This window comes from Oryza glaberrima, chromosome 10, assembly GCF_000147395.1.
Source record: "Oryza glaberrima chromosome 10, OglaRS2, whole genome shotgun sequence".
NCBI lineage: Eukaryota > Viridiplantae > Streptophyta > Magnoliopsida > Poales > Poaceae > Oryza > Oryza glaberrima.
Window position 1 is genome coordinate 8,355,957 of NC_068335.1, and position 5,491 is coordinate 8,361,447.

Here is a 5,491-nt window from a genome sequence, read left to right on the forward strand (position 1 = left end):
TCATTCTCTAACCCTAGGACGCGTCCCTAATGGACCACACTTGATACACAGCCCAATGGGCCCAAAGAGGTGACCTAGCACCGTGGACAGAAAAGGACTCGGCAGTAAAACGAAGATTGCGGCCGCTCCAGAACTGATATGGACATGAGGCTGGATCCATTTGAAAGTAGACTTGACAAGCTTTCCATGAAGTACTTGCACGCCAAATCGGAGTTCGCATGAAGTCGTGGCGGCCATCAGAAGTTGGTGTTGTGCTGCAGTCCGAATCCATCATGCACGAATGCTTTCCCCGTTTGATCCTCTCCATTGTTCCTGAGTAAAACAAGAGTGCACGTGTCTCTGGAGTATAAATAAGAATCATATGAATTTAAGAATGAACACACCTGATAGTTGAGTTGACATACACGAGCATAGGTAATAGGACCATGAAGTTGTACTTGTGGAGGCCTGGATGTATCGTTGGTGTTGATGTCCTCATCATCTTCCCTTTCTTGCATTTGAGTTGTCCTCGACTCAAGTTAATCTTCTTTACCCAAATATGGCTTCAAATCTGCAATGTTAAATGCGGGACTAACCTTATAATCTGCAGGCAAATCAAGCTTATATGCATTCTCATTAATTTTGGCTAACACTTTAAATGGACCATCAGCTCTGGGCATCAATTTCGATTTTCGCAAGTCAGGAAACCGTTCTTTTCGCAAATGCAACCAAACCAAATCTCCAGGTTCAAAATTCAATTCCCTTCTACCTTTGTCACTAGCAAACTTATACTTAGCATTCATGCGCTCGATGTTTTCTTTAGTTGTCTCATGCAGTTTTAACATCAACTCAACATGTTGCTTAGCATCAAAATTCAGTTTTTCAAAAGATGGCAAAGGCATCAAATCAATGGGAGCACGAGGCAACAAACCATATACAATCTGAAATGGGCACATCTTTGTAGTAGAATGCAAGGAACGATTATAGGCAAATTCAATATGAGGCAAGCATTCTTTCCACATCTTGATATTTTTCTTCAAAACAACCCTAAGCATAGTAGACAAGGTTCTATTCACCACTTCAGTTTGTCCATCAGTTTAGGGATAACAAGTAGTAGAAAAAAAAAGCTTAGTCCCCAATTTAGTCCACAAAGAACTCCAAAAATGGCTAAGAAATTCCGTGTCACGATAAAAAACAATTGTGTTTGGCACACCATGCAAGCAAACAATTTCTCGAAAGAACAGATCAGCGATATGAGAAGCATCATCAGTTTTATGACATGGTATGAAATGTGCCATTTTAGAAAATCTATCCACAACCACAAAAATGCTATCACGCCCCCTCTTGATCCTAGGTAATCCTAACACAAAATCTATTGAAATATCTTCCCAAGGAACAGTAGGAACAGGGAGAGGCATATACAAACCATGTGGATTTAAACGTGACTTAGCCTTTTGACATGTAGCGCAGCGAGCAACGAATCGATCTACATCTTGTCTCATCTTTAGCCAAAAGAAATGACCAGCAAGGATGTCCACCATCTTCTTGGCACCAAAATGCCCCATCAAAGCACCTCCATGCGCTTCCTGCAATAACAACAAGCGAACAGAGCTAGCTGTAATGTATAGCTTATTAGCTCTAAAAACAAACCCATCATTCAAGAAGAATTTGTTCCATGTCTTTCCATCCTTATAATGCAGCAACACATCTTTAAAATCATCATCACGCACATATTGGTCTTTAATCGTTTCTAGGCCAAAAATTTTGTAGTCAAGTTGTGTTAATAAAGTATATCTCCTAGACAATGCATCAGCAATGACATTTTCCTTCCCTTTCTTGTGTTTAATAACATAAGGAAAACATTCAATAAATTCAACCCATTTAGCATGTCTATGGTTCAGTTTTCCTGGACTGCGAATATACTTCAAAAACTCATGATCAGAATGTATGACAAATTCCTTGGGCCACAAATAATGCTGCCATGTTTCTAAAGTGCGTGTAAGAGCATACAATTCCTTATCATAAGTAGAGTAATTCAGCACAGGCCCACTCAATTTTTCACTAAAATATGCAACAGGTTTTCCTTCTTGTAGCAAAACACCACCTGTCGAAACAAGATTTCGGCAATACTAAAAGGGGGTGGCTGTCAAGCTGGAAAAGTGGATGGGTTAAGAGATAAGGGATTTTATACAGGTTCAGGCCTTCTTATTCAAGAAGTAATACCCTACTCCTGTCCGGGGATTGATCCGCCGAGTGTATTATTGATCGTATGATCTGGGAGCTAAAAATCGTACCCCTAGAGGCACCCAGACCCCTCCTTATATAGGGGAAGGAGTCCGTGTTACAAAATACAAACCATATCCCTAACGGAATATGTAGTTACAGATATGATCTAATCGTAACCGACTAGAATCCCGGGTACTTCCTTATCATACAAGTTTAGAATTTAACCCGAGCCTCTTTAAAGATATTCTATCTATACATGGCACCCCATACCTAGTCGGACTATACATGCCATAGAGGTATGGGGTATCTATAATCTCCACAGTAGCCCCCGAGACCTTTACAGTCAACAAAATAGTCTTCTCTCGCAATCCAAAACGATAATCTGAGTGATTCAACTCCTTCTGCTCTGGCCTCCCGAATACTAAAATCAAAGACTGTGAAGAGCGGAAAAATAAAAAAGTTAGGTGCATCGGTTAGATGCACCTAATTAGGTGTAGCCCCCGACTATGTGATTAGTTTAAAACTAAACATATAGTCAAAGTGCAAAATATCATCCAATCCGAGTGGTTATATAGCCGAGCAGATGCGATGTGTAATAAAACATCCAGCCGACTGCTTTAGCTTTAATATACCAAAAAGACATAAAGAAATCCGAGTGAAAAACACTCAAAAAGGTCCATAAAATGAGCATATTTGATAAGAATCCGAGTAAAAACTCTTAAGATGATCCACCAAATATGATAAAAGTCATGGCAATTAATGAGTCTAAATAGCCTAGGCTATGACCCTCACCATAATAAAAAATAAGCATATAACATGCCAAGAGAATGACCATTAAAAACTAGTCTTCTCAAACCAACCCAAACAGCTTTTGCAGCCTAAAAAGGCTTAAAAAATAGTATAACACTTTTCTGTCGGGTACCTTTTTGTTTGCATCGTAGTAATTCCAAGGAATTATCTAACCGCATCAAAAAGGATTTTATCAGCATTGGGCCATATCGCGGTGAGCAAAAATTGCCGAAGCAAAAATGCCTAAGTCACTACAGACCACCACTTAGCCACGCCGGTAGCAGAATTGGGCTGAAGTATTGTTTTAGGCCCAGGCCCATTAGTACTCCCGATACCCTAATAACATCAAAGAGAAACGAAACGTCTCTTCGTCTTCCCCGCCGAGACTCTCGCCACTTTCCCCATTTCCTGCTACAGTGCAAAACTGTGCCGGCAAAGTTAGGGTTCACCGATTTGCTCCAATCCGTCCTCCAAAACTCCGCAAAAATCTTCCACGCAGCCACTGCATCGATCCCCCATCCATTTCCAATCATATCTCATACCAAATCACACCATCCGGTTCGTATTCATGGCGGAAGAGAGAGAAAGCTTCGAGAGTTAGTGGGCGCCCTCCGATGTAACAGAGGAGAACCTGAAAGAGATGGTGGCGCACGACGTTCTTCTAGCGAAAGAGATCATTGGATGGCGTCCAGCATTCGGCGAAGCATTCCCGACCCCCGATACACATGAAGTCGTGGTATTTTCTCATTTCTTCTATGGCGGATTTTCTCTTCCAACCTCAAGATTCTTCCGGGGAATATTAGAGTTTTATGGGATCATATTGCACCATCTAAACCCCAACTCTATAGTTCACATTGCCAACTTCATTCATGCTTGCGAGGCTTTCCTGGGTATAAGACCGCATTTCGCCTTGTTCCGTCGCATCTTCTTCCTCAAACCCCAGCCAAACAAGAGCAAACCATGCGTAGTTGGGGGAGCTGGATTTCAACTGAGAGGGACCTTGAGCCAAAAATATTTCTCCATGCCTTTCAAAACCTCGAATAAGGGTTGGCACGCAAATTGGTTTTATGTGCAAAATCCCGAACCAGCTCTTCCCGAGTACTCCTGCCTTCCTCCAGTGTACCAAGATACTTGGAACTCTCTTCCAATAGGAGAGGAAGCTGCTCAAGCACTTGCTCTGATGGATCGTATGCTGAATCTGAAAGAACAGGGCCTGCAAGGGGAACAGATTACTCGGCATTTTATCAAGAGCCGACTAGCCCCAATCAAGGAAAGATCTCGCACGGCCTTTGAATTCGACGGCAAGCATGACTCCAACTGTGAAGATCCTGAATCTCTTGAATTCAAGGTTATGAAGGAAAGAATGTATAAAATCTTCTCGAACGCAATCATAGTCAGCTATTCGCACTTGCTACCAGTGGTGCCGTACAATGCCTTCAATCCCCCTCCACCGGTACGTATTTAATATCTCAACCTTTCTCAAAAAGCACGCTTTCATCATCTACAAAGTTGGCTGAAAAACTTGAATTGTTACGCCCAGGAATTTGCCTTGATGAAGTCAGACCCTCCAATCGCTCAACGCCGCTCATCCCGTCAACCGACCGGGCAAGCTAGTGGGGGGCCAAAAATTTGGTCGGATGTGCAACCCAACCCCACAAGGTCAACCACTCAGTTAGACTCTCGGAAGAGGAAATCGGTGCTGACCGACGATGAGGGTCATGACGCCAAAAAGTCCAGCAACAAAAAGGAAGGAGCCGAGAGACAGCCATAGCAAGCCAACTTAAGGAAGAAAACATCCAGTCGTCCAATGCCAAAAATAAGGAAGTCATCCAGGTATGTGTCATATAACAACTGCCTCTGTGTAATCCGTCATTCTTCATTGTAGCAGAGCTGAGAACATATATCGAATTTGCAGAAAGCCATCTGACATAGATCCTTCTAGAAAAGACTCCACGCCGACTGGCACGAAGACTGACCCCTCAGTGGGGACTGGGCCAACTGCCAGAGATCGCCCGAGTAAAGACCAACCAGCATCTGTCAATACGCAAGCTAGCAACGAGACCCCGACTGGAAACCAGTCGGCCGAAGCTAACGTTAATGCTGAACAGGAGCCGCTGACTAGGAACCAGTCTGGCACAACTCAAGACGAAGATATCCCGGAGGCAGAGGCCCAAGCCGGCAGCCCTCCTAAGAAAGATGCCAATGCTGACCCGGGATCTATGTCTCCCGTTAAAGTGCAAGGACCCTCTCGTCCCCGCCTAGAAATAATAACAGGTAAGCTATTCCTCTGAATCCATCTTGATCTAATAAACCTTCTTCATCCATCTAATCATCGTCCCTGAATATATAAGGCCCAATTATTGGTGACGAAGAAGAGGTCCTCCAGATTCGGTCAGCTGAGGATTCTCGCCCACCTATATTGGTCAAATGGTGGGATGACGATATGCAGCCTCAAGGGATTGTGATCAACAAGCAAAAAGAAGACGAGGAGTTATGT